Genomic DNA, 13,793 nt, shown 5'->3' on the forward strand with positions numbered 1-13,793 from the left:
CCGTGCTATCAATGCCTATTAAGCCTATTTATGTGTACAAATACATAAATAGATAGCTGACGCATAAAAATGCCGCAATATAAGCACTATAAATGCCGATTGCCACGCCCCTAGTGGCAGAAGACTCCTCATTTTTGGCCAGTTCTTTGAACGAGCAACCGGTAACCTAAATGCAAAATTTGAATCCTTACGCTCAAAAAATTTAAAAATTACAGGGTATTTTTCGATATGCCACGCCCCTAAAGAGGCGTAAAAATTATTTTTGGGGCATCGATAGAGGAGGCTACTATTTGAAGCTTCTAGCTCTTAAACTGTAGGAGATATGAACTTTTGCGGTTTGCCACGCCCCCTATGGGCGGACATATATCTACCATAGCTCGTTGGACTTGGGTGGTCTACCCGCGTATATATACCAAATTTCATGTCTCTAGCATCAATAGTGTCCAAAATATAGCCGAATTCGAAAAATCACTATATATTCAGGTCCGATTTGTCACGCCCCTAGTAGGCGGAGATATCTAATTTTTTCACCTATCTTTATAGAATTAAATCATCAGCTTACGTTCAAAATTTCAGCATTCTAGGTTTATAACTTTAGGAAATACAGTTTTATCCGATTTGCCACGCCCCCAATGAGCGGAGATATATCCGCCATGGCTCGTGATCTTGGGTGGTCGACTCGGACCTACATACCACATTTCAGCTTTCTAGCTCTTCAACAAACATGATTTCTGGTATATCGGAAAATGCATTTTCCGATTTGCCCCGCCCCTAGTGGGCGAAGGGGAAAATTTTAACACTTTATAAATCGGAGATATACACGAGTATGTGTTCCAAATTTCAGTCTCTAGCTTCAATAGCGCCGAAATAGATTGCGTTCATACGGACAGACGGGCAGACGGACGGACAGCAAGACGGACATTGCACAAAAGCAATATACTCTTTCACTTCGTGAATGAGTCTAAAAATCAAAATAAAATTTTCGATCATTCTCGATAAAAAAGTTATTGGATGAGTTATCGACAAATATGATAAGCTTGTACTGCGTATGGTATACACGAGTATGCATGCAAAATTTCAAGTTACTAGCTCTTATAACTTCTGAGATCTAGGCGTTCCTACGGACGGACGGACAGGGATATATCTAAGCTCGTCGTGCTGATCAATAATATATATACTTTATGGGGTCTGCGATGATTCCTCCTGCTTGTTACATACTTTTTCTCAAAAACATTATACCCTGATTTCACATTATCAATAGGTTTAGGGTATAACAAGTAAGAGAACTCTAGTTGAGTATGCTCGACTACATACTACCCTGAACCAACCTAATAAAAAATCACATTTAGTATGGTTGAAAATTTCAATTTCGATGTTTCATAATATAAATGAAATAAAATCACATTGACTTATACAACGTAAAATATTGATTAGAGGCCTGCATGGGTATACGTGCTTGCGATCGTCTTCCAAATATACTGATATTTGCATGTGTTTGAGCATCGCAAGCATTGCTGCAAGACGAAATGAAACTCAAAGTCGCCAAGTATTCTGTATTGCTTTACTTCTTACGCTTTGAGTAGAGTAAAACAAAAACCTAGACAAACGAAACAAAAAGCGTGTAACGTCAAAAAAAATTGTACGGTACTTTTATTGAGCGCCGTTGCTGAGCAAAAATCAGGCTAGAATTGGCTAAAATAAAATAAATACTGGAATTGCAAACTAGATTATAAAAAACTAACTGATATGTTTAAAAATTAACATTTTTTTTCTTTCTTTTTATTATAAAAATTACGTTGATATTGTGAGGAGCAATATGGGTATGTACGTATTAATGTATATGATCGTAGTGTACTGTAGGAGCGACCCTCGCGACTGGAAAGGGGTCAAGGTCCGACTATATTCGGCCTCCTACAAATTCAGCAATGGGCTCGCGTCACACACACGACGATCATCGAGGACCGTTAGCCGAGGTGCCGTTCGGGCCGGCTGATAGTAGTGGACACTTTCACTCGCAGGGCAACAACGGTACTTCGGCCAATGGGAGGCTGCCATGTAATTAGGCGGGAAAGTGGCGTCAACCCAGATCACGCCACTTTACCGTTTTCTGGGACACGAGCGGCAGAAAGGCCCCGCTCCAGAGCCGAAGAGTCCCCGTTACCACACGAAGCACGGCCTGTGGCTGGGGTATATAAAGTTCTTAAATTCTGAAGAGATAAAAGTGGACAATTGCGATATAAAGTGAAGAGAGTGCCAAAGTAATACAGTGAAAAGTGAAAGCGAGCGGCAAATCAGGACTCCCAGGACATCGTGGGAACAGCAAGGACATCCAGTGGAAATCCTTGCTACGACTAAAGAGGCAATCAGAAACGTCAGCGGCACCAGCAAGGACATTGGTGCAGACGAGCAGCTTAAACGAGGCCTGCATATCTGAGTAACTTCACGTAGCCGTGCGTAATAAAAGTGTTGTGAGTGAAACAAAGCTAGTGTTGTGCTGTGAGCGAGTGGAATAGTAGAAGTGGCCTGTATAGCCGGGCGAACCGGCGGAGTTCACAAATCCAGATCCTGGCATTTTCTGAAGCGCTCAAGCGAAACTAGCGTGTCTTAGCACAACATTCTCCTAGCCGAAGTGCGCTGAACCAGCACTCAGTAGGTGTACCTTGCGAAAGCGAATCATCATATAAGGTATACTCTAAGGGAAGTGTAAAATTTATAAAACTTAATCAAGAAAATATACTTTACATTTCTAAACCATAACTCGCAAGTGACTAACTAATATCGCAAAGGCTTCAACAAATAAATTTGTTGGCACGAATCCACAGGCAGCTGAAACTAGCCCAGCTTAGACTCGGGATAAACCGAAGGTTCGTTAAAATATGAATAAAATCTTGTTATCATTTGTATTTCTATATAAAAATGTATTTGTGTATTCAATAGTAATATGCTGAATCTAGCTTGAAATAGTCGAAGCTGGCAAAACTAGCTGATAGTTAAAACGAAAACAAAACTTGAGTGATGCTGTATCGTTTCTTTCGTTCGTTACTTCTTTATTGTTAGGGTGACCATCCCTCCTGGAATTCCGGCCTAACACGAAATCGTCCCGGCTTTCTAGCGGTTTGATAAAAAAAAAATAGACATTTTTACAAAATGCGAACTTGAAGAAGTTTGTGTCGAGACAAGTCAAGAATATTGTTTAGAAAAACAACGTGCTGTTACTCGGAAGTATTAAAAATAGCTGCGATTTGCATGCAAATTACGAAAGGACAGTAGTCAGACGAAGGAATGAAGTTACTGGTGGAGAATGTTAAAAACATCCATATAGTTCAATTGAATTTTGTGAACATAAAAGCATTAAATATTGATGAAAGGAATGTTATGTACATATGTTGCGAAAAATAGAAAAATTAAAAAATAGGGTGGAGAAGTATAAGTCAGGCAATCATGAATATAATAACAACTAAATATAAGGATGTATTCATATATATGGATGTCCTTCTTGTGGAATTAGTCCTATTAGTCCCAAGTAAAAGTTGAATGTATGTGTGAATCTGTGTGACAAATGGTTTATTTCATATTTATTTTAGTTGTTGACAGTCCCGGAATGAGCTCCTGCCCAGATGGTCACTCTATTTATTGTACAAGCATTTGCAGACCGAACTTTTCGGTATGTAATCATAGCTCGCTTTGTCCCGTTCGTCCGCGATGATTGGTCTTACACCATTTGAAACAAGTAAGAAGCCTCTAGTCGAGACTGCTCGACTAGGAGATTTATTTGTTGAATAATTTAATTCTAGACGTACAATCTTAATGCAACTTTCAGAGCGTATTCATATGGTGAAAATGTCCAAAGCACAAGTCTCTAGTACTTGAAATACGCCTTTTACAAAAGTGAGGGTGAGGGGGTGGATATAGGGGTGGGGGTAAATTACAACACAAATCGAAATTATATAAAATACATATAAGTCTACATTCAAAATTTGCAAGCTCTAGCTTTAATTATAATTAAATAACTAATTAACTGACTTTCGATAAGGTTTTTGATCGATAATAAAATATCGGGAATAGTTATCGATATATAAAGAAAAACTCGATATGCGCGTGATATACATGGACCTAGGGCCAACTTTTGTTGAGCAAAAAAAGCTGTTTTTAGTGGGAAGATACTTTTTAAGAAAGCTGAAGTTTTGTGAAAAAAATCGGACAAAAAAGCTGATGGTTTTTGCTTTGATTGATATATAAATATATTTTTAGTAACTAAAAGTCACGGCATCATTCCTTCAGCCGTGACAAGCCGTATCTGTAAAGTTTTACATTATATAGGTTTTACCTGACGCTTAAAATTGAGTAAGCATATCAATATTCATTTTATTGCGTAGTTATGTTTTTACAGTATTGACCTGACTAAAACTTCTTACCACTTACGCGCTCGACCATGGCAAGGAAAGCAATGCCATTGCAAAAGTGACCAAGTCTCTACATTTTTTTATTTCCTCCCGAATACTTATGTATAAGCACACCGCTCACCTATGTAGAGTCTTAAGAATTTCCCCACTGAATTGGGTGAATATTCTTATTCTTTGAATAGAATAACTCTAGTATAGTATTTTTGTTTACTCGCTAAATATATACATATGCAAGAAAACGAATCAACATTTTTCACTATTTGAAAATTTTCCGGCGACCTATTAATTAAAACATATTTAGTTAACACATAAATTTTTGTACTACAGCTATCAAATGAGTTGCACACATTCTTTTTAATTGCTTTATAAGCTCTGTTAGAGAATTTTCACTTTTTATTTATGTACATAGAATCAAGAAGTTCGATATTATTGGTCACAATAAGTTATATTGAATAAAATATAATTGAATAAAATATAGTTTAGTTAGTTCCACTTTATTATCGATTGGTTCATTGACAGAAAATTGACCTAATGAACTATTTAGGTTTAATTCAATTGCAATGACAAACACTTCTACTAATCGTACTACTACTAATTGTATGTATCGCTACAAATTATGATAAATAGATCAGTAAAGAAACAAGTAGGAAGGCTCTAGTCGAGACTGCTCGACTAGGAGATACTCTGAAACCTCCAAGCTGATATTCTAATCATTCTGCACTTCTTCTATGCACACATACATACACATGCATCCAGACGCACGTATAACAACGCGCTTTGCTGACGGCGCAGTAAGCAGCGACTTACGATTTATCGAAACGATAAAGCAAACTCGTACTGCGGTATACACGAATATTCATGCCAGATTTCAGCTTTCTTGCTCTTATAACTTCTGAGATCGACGCACTCACTCGGACGGACGGACAGACTAAGCTTGTCGTGCTGATCAAGAATATATATACTGGGGTCTGCGATGATTCCTTCTGATTTCCCATTTTCAATGGGTTCAGGGTATAAAATAGGGTTGTTGATGCTTATGCCCCATCTATCAATAACGGCCCTTAAGAGCCAATGATTTTGACAGTCCAATATTTGCCTCAACTTTAGACTTAGGATCAGAGTATTTTATGCCATTAGCTTACTTCCAATTTTTCAAAGAGACCCCTTACAAGGAAAACACAAACCTGTTGACCTAAAAGCCTACTTCTCTTCTCGCCATCATTTTGAAACCCTTGTATCTCGTCAAGAGATGAATTGTACTGCAGACTAGAGGTGCCAAACTATCGATGGTGGACCCCATCGATTGAGGACGATAGTAATTTCGAAACCATCGATAGCGGTCGATAGTCGCAATAGAAAACAGTGATTCTTAGCCTTAAAATTTGATTTTATATGAACACTTCAATTTTGTGAAATTACGCTTTAAGATAAAAGCTGAATTGACCTAAAAGGTAAAACCTAAAAACTATTGTTATGTTTTTTATTGTAGTGATCGATTTGTGTTGTCTGCAAATAAGTGTCTTTCACTCACACAATAAAAAAGAATCAGACAGAAATGGTTTTTGTCGCGTATGGTTTAGCTCGCCTGCGCTCTGAGCGAGACAGTTTCTTCAGTTTTCGTTTCGCTCAAGTCAAGCACTGATCGTTTGCTTGAGTTAAATGAATTGTCTTTTTCGTATGTATGGATAATCACACGCGATTGTTACGTTCTGTTATATATGTACAATGGAGGACAAAAGTATTTTGACAACATATTGCAAAAACTCACCTCTCTCAGCACGCAGAAATAAGCGGTTAGAGTTTTTGCAATGCTTTGTCAAAATACTTTTGTTCTCCATTGTATGTATATATGTATTTGCATGCACACGAAGATTATTTCGGTTAAGTTTTTTAGTCAAACTCTATTTTCCTGAGAGTCTTTGTGTAAGCGAAAACCGTATTACTCTTTATGCGACACTCAATATCAATGCGAAGCGCTTGACCAAAACCGATTCAAAACAAATAAAAGAGAGCCGCTCATAGCGGGATTGTGTCTGCACAATTTTTTCGGTTAAAATACGATCAGCCATCATTTGCAAGCTATGATATAAAATTAGGGAAAATTATAATTATTTGTCACGCACCTTTGACGATATTATCGTCCAGTATCGAGACATTGAGCCATCCATAGTTCAGTCGCTCGATAGTGTCCGACCATCGATAGTGACTGCAGACCTTTCGTAATTTTGACTTCATCAAAAACTAAAACTGCGTATTTTCCTTTTCTAATAACACTGGATTAAATACAGGTGTTAAGTTCTTAAATAGTGTCCATCGATGTAACGATTTCTTAGATGGGAGTCCTAAATGAAAAATGTCTAAGATAACCGTATGCTCTGGCGGAGTAAAAATTAATATTTTGTGCGAGAACCCTTTCAGCACAAAATGGTTGATTTTCAAAACATTTTGCATAATACTTTTGAATCATCGGAAATTAGACATTAGCAGGTTTCTTGACCTTGCGAATTCTACATGAAAACCGCTTGTATGTAGAAGCTCGCTTAAAATCTTTTTATACTCATTCACGTAATTGAATTAGTATATTGGTTTTGTGCAATGTCCGTCTTGCTGTCCGTCCGTCTGTCCGACTGTTCGTCTGTCCGTAGCTAGAGACTGAGGCAATATTGATGGTAGAGACCTGAAATTTGATATATATACGTAGGTTGACCACCCAACTCCAGCGAGCTTTGGTGGTCCGCCCAAAGGGGGCGTGGCAAACCGCAAAAGCTTATACCTCCTAAAGTAAAATAGCTAGGACAAATCAAATTTGGATAGTTTAGCTACTAGTGACCTCCTCTATCGATGATCATATAATAATTTCTACACCTGTTTAGAGGCGTGGCATATCGAAAAATACCCTGTCTTTTTCACATTTTTGGAGCGTAAGCATTCAAATTTTTCAGTTAGGGTATTGTTAGCTCGTTCTAAGGACTGACTAAAAATGAGGTGTCTACGCCTAGTAGGGCCGTGGCAAATCGGAAAAAATGAATTTTCTACAGTATTAGAACTGAACTTAGCAACTTCATTGCTTATGGGATGTGAATGAGTATTCCGCAGTCAGTAACGCCCGACTGCAACGTTCTTACTTTTTTTTAAAACTTAATATACCTTTCCTGTACCTTTTTAGATCTACACCACTATCATAAATATTTTTATACCCTGAACCCATTGAAAATGGGAAACAACTTATGAAAATGGGAAACAACTTATCAATCATCTAAATTTATTATATCCCCTTCAAAATAGGCCCCTTCTGAGGCAATACACTTCTTCAAACGAAAAATCCAATCATCGAAACACTTTTTAAATCTATATTCTAAGATGGCCTTCAGTTCTCGTTGCGAATTAGTTTGTATGTCTTCAATGCTCTCAACGGTAATTTTTGTTTTGGAAACAGGAAACAGTCACACGGGGCAATATCTGGTGAGTACGGTGGTTGTTCGATGATATTTGCTGAATTTTTGTTCAAAAACTCGTTCACAATGATCGATTTGTGCGCTGGTGCATTACCGTGGTGCAAAATCCAACTGTTGTTCCGCCACAAATTTGGTCTTTTGCGACGAACATTCTCTCTCAAACGCCTCATAACGTCAGGATATTCTTTATTGACGGCTTGGCCCCCCGGTAGGAATTCCGAATGGACAACACCATAAATTCTTTAGTTGAAAAGGTCAAAGGTCGTCCTGAACGTGGTAAATCGTTCACTTCTTCTCGCCCCTCTTTGAACGATTTATACCTAACGTAAGCTTGAGTTTTTGACATGGTTGTATCCCCAAATGTTTTTTTTTTTTTTCAACATTCCCAGCGGTTTAGCATAAGAAATTTAGGTTGAAACATAGTAAAAATCGCAACGCACACAAAAAGTTGACTTGTTCCTAATGCCACCGTAACAAAACTAAATGACATATAGCATTAAAAATGTACAGAATAGTGGCTAACAGTTGTGCCAACATGGACAAAATTTTGTTTAAAATATTCTCAAAGGGAAAATTTAAAATGAGAATTTCCGGGAACTTATTTGACAGCTGAGTTGATTTGGTCCTGTCCGTGTGTATGTCCGTCCGACCATCTCTATGTATCAGTGTTGCCAAATCAGCTCTTTTCCCGTCAAATCTGGCTTTTTTGAAAATCCATTTGCGGGAGAAATTCCAAAACAGCGGGCAACGGCAATCAACTAATTTGCTTTTTTTTTCGCTTTTTATACCCTGAACCCATTTTCAATGGGAAATCAGGGTATAATGGTTTTGTGAAAAAATATCTAACGGGCAGAAGGAATCATCGCAGACCCCAAAAAGTATATATATTCTTGATCAGCACGATGAGCTTAGATATAGCCCTGTCCGTCCGTCCGTAGGAACGCCTAGATCTCAGAAGTTATAAGAGCTAGTAACTTGAAATTTTGCATGCATACTCGTGTATACCATACGCAGTACAAGCTTATCATATTTGTCGATAACTCATCCGATAACTTTTTATCGAGAATAATCGAAAAATTGATTTTGTTTTTTCAGCCTAATATGAACACTTTTAGACCTGGAGACTTTAAATTTGCGTTGTATATAAAGTTAATGGATGCAATGATTTTGTAATTTACAGATTTAGGATACCACGCCCCCTTCGCCCCCATTTTGTAAAAAACGTATTTCAGGTACTTGAGCTTTACAATGTACATACATTTTAACTATGTGATTACGCTCTGAAAGTATGTCTACAAATAATATTATTCAACAAATAAATTCTCATAATATTACCCACACTGCAGCGCAGCCCAAGCGCAATCTCTGCTAACTGCACAGTCAGCAGAGCCCGTGATTATACGTGCGTGTGGATGCATGTGTGGATAAAAGAAATGCAGAATGAGTAGAATATCAGCTTAGAAGGCTCAGGGTATCTCCTAGTCGAGCAGTCTCGACTAGAGCCTTCTTACTTGTTCTATTAATGGGAAAGAAATATTTGCGATATTCGATGCACCACATCTTGTTTAATCTCTAAGAAATATTCTTTTAAGACATAATATTTCGACCCCTCAGGGCACAGTTTCATGGAATATAATTAGAAAATTATATGAAATTGAAACTAAAAATTTACCGCGCCTATGCCCGAAATTGACTCCCAAACATATCAGCCCAAATTGTTTTGAGAAAATGAAAGTCAAATTTTCCACAAAAATTTTTAGCCACAGTGTAGCTGCTGCGATACGCACAGTTGTAGATTCAGGCGGGTTTGCTGATTGGAAAGATATTTCTCTTGCAACAGCAATCTTCATTGCCATAATTAATAACCTTTTTGACTGTTTAAAAAGTTTTGTAATATTTGATGCGCCCTTAGGAAAAACAATAATATCCATGAATATCTTCAGATTATTTTCATGACCTGAAGTATCCACAAAAAGTATATTGTGTTGATGGGCTGATTATTATAATCTCATCTGTAATTACTATAGCGGAAAATATTTGGAACGACAGCAGTGATATTTTCTTTGTTGTCACATCCAAACTAAACCAAGACCCTTTAGAAAATTTATTTTATTTAATTAGAAGTCGAGGAGCAACCAATACTAACCCAACAGTTTTTGAACTTAATTCTATTATATCTAAAATACGCTCAATGAAAATGTTAACATCTACTTCTATTTCTGGAAATTGTATTCTAGATGAAGATCTCATGTTATCAGATGTTGAGGTTGAATTGTCATTAAATGTAACCATTGCAAATATTCAGAATATATTTAATAAAAATGCATTACGATATTTTGCTGGGTATCTTCTCTAAAAATTATTACAAATAACTGATTGCGAAATTTGTTCAAATTTTTTAAAGTCATCGGAGGAAATGCAGTGTTCTTCTCAGTATTTAATACTCAACACAAATGTACACTACATAAACCAATACCTTAAGTTAAAAGCCCCTTCTGACAATTTTTATCAGTTAATAAAACTTCATTTTGAAATATTCAAGAAAATTTTCGACATGAAACCATTCATAGCAAAACTTAAACAAGTAAGAAAGCTGTAGTCGAGACTGCCCGACTACGAGATCCCCTGAACCCTTCGAGCAACTGATATTTCATTAAATTTTCGCACATGCACACACACAGCCATACGCACGCACGCATAAACACGCATTGGCTGCAGTGTTGGCTTACTATGGGAACTGAATTGTTCAATAACTTTTTTTGTGGATGAACTTTTTTCATGAAACTTTCAGATTATGATTATAACATGTTTTGGGCTCAGCAATCATCGCTTCATTGTAATTAAGAGCGGCAGTTTATCGAATATGTTAGCATTTAAGAGAATTTGTAAAGGAGATCGCGCTTTCTTTTGCGTTGTCTCTTTTTCCCACGCAGCGGCTCAGCTTAATCAGCCGGCTCGCATACATTGAAATTAGTATGCAATTAACTCTTGTTTAGAACAGATGCAGTGTTAGATTGACTATTACATACATACATAGTAGCGGACAGCACGATAGCCTAGTCGCTTGCTCGCGTCTCAAATAAACTCGGTAAACTCTAATTAATCACTAATAAACTAATCGTTTAATATTTTAAATCTATTCGAAAAATCTCGATAGCTCAACATTTGGTGATTCTCTTTCGTTTTCATTCTACATATTTGCATATATGTATATATTGACAGCATCAAATACATGCAATTATTTGCGTGCCGTTAGACACTTCGACGAGCGTGTCCATAATAATCGTACCGGTGTGCAACAATTCATAGGCGTGTATTATTTGAGTACCATAATATAACTCTGTGACAGTTTATTAAAGTTGCAAGTGCTGTGCTCAACAAATAAGACTTATTCCAAGTTTCGTGTCTGTGCTAGAGCATATTTACTTTACTTTTGTAATCGCACTCGCACCAACAACTTTGAAATCTTTCGTGTTACTTTACTTTACTCGTCATGGCGAATTTAGATGTTAGTGCAGTTGCTCCCGAAGATCGCGTGCGGTTTTACAAGCTCAAGGTACAGTCGGTGTTTGAACGCGTAAAAACCTACAAGCGCGTTAAAAACCTACACAGTGACAACAGTTTAAATGTTCTTCTGGAGCATATCGACAAGCTAAGCCACCCCTTTAGCAAGGTCCATGAAAGTCTAGAGGAGCTCGCTTTTACTGAGATGTCCAGTGATTTGCGCACTGACTTTGATGATTTGATAATAGTCATGCAGTCGACAATAATGTCCGAAGTTCAAAGTCGTACTGCTAAAGTGCATCATAGTTCCACGTTTAGTCGTTCAAGTGACCCTCCTCACGCTTCCGCTCCCAAAATGCAGTCCGCACCTGCGTTGCCGCCATTAAAACTACTCACGATCAGCGGTGGATATGCTAATTGGGTTGATTTCTACTCAATGTTTTCTATAATTATTGAAAGTCGGTCAGAAATCAGCACCTCCGGTCCTGCCTCGATGGCGCAGCGTTGGATATGGTTTGCTCTTTGGAAATTTCTAATGATAATTATACAATTGCTATAAAGTTATTGAAGCAGAGATATGATAACCGACGTTTAATCTTCCAGACCCAAATCGTAAAGATCTTAGGTCTAAAAAGGGTAGAAAATGAATCCATAACCAAGCTGCGTGAGCTATCCGACAGCTTCAATGTCCATATGCGTACGCGCAGTAGTCTGGGCACAACAGAGCAGATAGCCAGTGCCATGATCATAATCAGATACTGCTACAGAAGCTTGATGAGGCCTCACAAGCTAAATGGGAAGAGAAGTTGGAAAACTCAGAGATGGCTCTTCAGATACCCAGATAGGAAGAAGTTTCCTCGTTTCTTGAGCTTCGTTGCCCTACTTTGGAATCTATAAAATTTGCTCTAACAAACTATTCGTCAAGTAAGCCGATGAATTTATGCAGTAAGGTTGCTACCAGAAGATCAGCATCTCTCGCAACCGGCCACAGTGCGCACAGTTGCAGTTTTTGTAATGATCTTGAGCACGCAATCTACAAATGCCCAAGATTCGCAAACAACCTACAACTTAAGAGAACAAAATCGGTTACATCTGTATGCGGCGTAGGCGACTCCACAGCCATGGATGGAAGCAGTATAGAACACACCAAGATCTTTGACTGAAAAGATGCGTCGTAAGGAAATATTGCTAATTTTATAATCAACAATTAGAGGAACGGTACGACGGAAGGTCATTGTCATACACTTTGAGCAGTTTAAGTCCAGCTGGTTTGCCACACACCAAAGTTGAAATGCATTTAGGTCATCTTGAAGGTGATAATGTCCATCCATGTTTTACATCACCAGCATACATAAATATAGTAGAATACGAGATACAACTAGGAAGGTCATTTATAACAAGCAAGAAAGCTCTAGTCGAGACTACTCGACTACGAGATCCCCTGAACCCTGGGAGTAATAGCTATTTCAATAATTTTTCGCGTCTTTCAGCTTACACAAGAAACACCCACACACACACACACACGCACGCACACACAGGCATACATACACACACATACATACACACACATACACACACACACACACACACACACACACACAAACAATTACATACATATACACACACAAGCATAAACACGCATGGGCGGCAGTGAGCGCTTACTATGAGAACTTAATTGCTTAATAACTTTTTTGTGGACATACGATCTTCATGAAACTTTCAGATTATGATTATAACATGGATATGCATGTAATTGCCAAAGCACAAGTCTCTAGTATTTGAAATACGCTTTTTACAAAAGTGAGGGTGAGGGGGTGAATTTAGAGGTGGGGGGTAAATTTTAACAAAAACCGAAATTGTATAAATTGCATATAAGCATACATTAAAAATTTGGAGACTCTAGCAATAAAGGTGTAGAAGATATAATTTTATAACTAGTTTTCGATAAGGTTTTTTATCGATAAAAAAAATATCGGGATGAGTTTTCGATTTTTAATGATAAACTTGATATCCGCGCTGTAATTATGAAAGATCGTATGTCCACAAAAAAAGTTATTAAACAATTAAGTTCTCATAGTAAGCGCACACTGCAGCCCATGCGTGTTTATGCGTGGGTGCTTGTGTGGGTATGTGTCTGTATGCGTGTGTGTGTATGTATGCCTGTGTGTGCGTACGTGCGTGTGTGTGTGTGTGTGTGTGTGTGTGTGTTTTTCTTGTGAAAGCTGAAAGACGCGAAAAATGATTGAAATAGCTAACACTCCAAGGGTTCAGGGGATCTCGTAGTCGAGCAGTCTCGACTAGAGCTTTCTTACTTGTTTAAATAAGGGAATAATGAAAGATTCTTTCCAAATTGAAGGGAGCACAGAAGTATCCAAGGACAAGTTAAACAATTTTAGTAATTGTGACTGAAGAGATACACTGCACTCTTTAA

The 13,793-nt window shown here is 37.8% G+C and overlaps 1 long non-coding RNA gene across 5 annotated transcripts in view; it reads left to right on the top strand.

Moving 5' to 3' along the window:
• LOC108620390 (uncharacterized) overlaps positions 1–13,793 on the top strand; it is a 159,235-nt gene that overhangs the window by 123,113 nt on the left and 22,329 nt on the right. Inside the window, exons 5-6 of one of the 5 annotated variants that reach the window (XR_016271283.1) lie at positions 7,689–7,865; positions 8,954–9,090. The exons of 3 other annotated variants lie outside the window; for them this stretch is intronic. This is a non-coding gene — a long non-coding RNA (uncharacterized LOC108620390). The remainder of the gene's footprint in view (positions 1–7,688; positions 7,866–8,953; positions 9,091–13,793) is intronic. One more of the 5 variants, XR_016271282.1, reaches the window with a different exon arrangement.

Source organism: Drosophila arizonae, chromosome X (genome assembly GCF_054131065.1).
Source record: "Drosophila arizonae isolate 15081-1271.41 chromosome X, UAZ_ARI_1.0, whole genome shotgun sequence".
Classification (NCBI taxonomy): domain Eukaryota; kingdom Metazoa; phylum Arthropoda; class Insecta; order Diptera; family Drosophilidae; genus Drosophila; species Drosophila arizonae.